Source organism: Mandrillus leucophaeus, unplaced genomic scaffold, assembly GCF_000951045.1.
Source record: "Mandrillus leucophaeus isolate KB7577 unplaced genomic scaffold, Mleu.le_1.0 Scaffold1195, whole genome shotgun sequence".
NCBI lineage: Eukaryota > Metazoa > Chordata > Mammalia > Primates > Cercopithecidae > Mandrillus > Mandrillus leucophaeus.
The window spans coordinates 462,211-464,172 of record NW_012100265.1 but is presented as its reverse complement, the minus strand read 5'-3'; positions in this window follow the sequence as shown (position 1 = coordinate 464,172).

Genomic DNA, 1,962 nt, shown 5'->3' with positions numbered 1-1,962 from the left:
CACCAATCAGCACTCTGTGTCTAGCTCAGGGTTTGTGAATACACCAATTGGTACTCTGTATCTAGCTAACCTAGTGGAGACTTGGAGAACTAGCACTCTGACTGTGTCTAGCTGAAGGATTGTAAATGCACCCATCAGCACTCTGTGTCTAGCTCAAGGTTTGTAAATACACCAATCAGTACTCTGTGTCTAGCTCAAGGTTTGTAAACACACCAATTGGTACTCTGTATCTAGCTAACTCACACTTTGTGACTCTGTGTCTAGCTCAAGGATTGTAAACATACCAATCAGCACTCTGTCAAAAACAGACCAATCAGTTCTCTGTAAAGTGGACCAATCAGATCTCTGTAAAATGGACCAATCAGCAGGATTTGGGTGGGGCCAGATAAGGGAATAAAAGCAGGCTGCCCCAGCCAGCCAGCGGCAACCCACTGGGGTCCTCTTCCACACTGTGGAAGCTTTATTCTTTCGCTCTTTGCAATAAAGCTTGCTGCTGCTCACTCTTTGGGTCCATGCTGCCTTTATGAGCTGTAACGCTCACCATAAAGGTCTGCAGCTTCACTCCTAAAGCCAGTGAGACCACGAACCCACTGAGAAGAACGAGTAACTCCAGATGCACTGCTATTAAGAGCTGTAACACCCACCATGAAGGTCTGCGTCTTCACTCCTGACAGTGAGACCACGAACCTACCAGAAGGAAAAAGTTCTAGACACATCTGAACATCTGAAGGAACAAACTCCAGACACCCCATCTTTAAGAACTGCAACACTCACTGTGAGGCTCCGCAGCTTCATTCTTGAAGTCAGTGAGACCAAGAACCCACCAATTCCGGACATAGTATCTTTGTGGAGTTCTCTGTATTTCCTGAATTTGAATGTTGGCCTATCTTGCTAGGTTGGGAAGTTGTCTTGGATAATATCCTAAAGTGTGTTTCCAACTTGGTTTCATTCTCCTTGTCACTTTCAGGTACACCAATAAACGTAGGTTTGGTCTTTTCTGATAGTCTCATATTTCTTGGAGGCTTTGTTCATTTCTTTTCATTCTTTCTTCTCTAATCTTGTCTTCATGTTTTATTTCATTAAGTTGATCTTCAATCAGTGATATCCTTTCTTCTGCTTGATGAATTCAGCTATCGATACTTGTGTATGTTTCACGAAGTTCTTGTGCTGTGTTTTTCAGCTCCATCAAGTCATTTATGTTCTTCTCTAAACTAGTTATTCTAGTTAGCAATTCCTCTAACCTTTTTTCAAGCTTCTTAGCTTCCTTGCGTTGGGTTAGAATATGCTTCTTTTGTTAGGCAGGGATCTAGACCCAACATGGCGATGTCACCCGGCATAGCAGGCCCTTTGTTCAAGACTTCCCTTCATCTTTGAACACACCCGCAGACTTGCATACATCAGAGGTTCCGGCTGGGCAACCACACTCCCCAATGACCTGCAGCTCACCTACATTCCACGAGTTTGTAAACAGCAGTTTCGGTTAACAGTTTCCAAAGACCTCTTCCTCATGACCCTTACTCGACTCCTGCTGTAGTAGTTTCAAGACCCCCCAGGCCCTGTTTGTACAATCAGCTTCCCTACCTCTTGGGCTATAAAAAAGCCCCTACCCTCCTCCCTCAGCACAACTTCCTTGGCCTGCACCTTTGGACCAAGGAACCTCACCTGTGAGTCCTAATGAAGGCTATTTTCATTGCCATTTGCCTTGTGTCTTCGTTCCTGGTTTGGCTCCAGCCTCAGTTTACCTTTACATTTGGTGCCAAAACCTGGGAGGAGACCCCTCCCCTGGACCCCTGCTGGGTCAGGCAGGCTCTCCTCTCCCTGAGCCAGGAGCTCCTTTCTGAGCCGGGAGCTGCTTCACCAAATCCAAGACTCAATTCGATCACTGCTGGGTAAGTTTTCCCCCGTCCTGTAGGCCCCCCAGGAAGTCCCTGTCCGAAACGTGTAGCCATGTCAGGGGCTCCC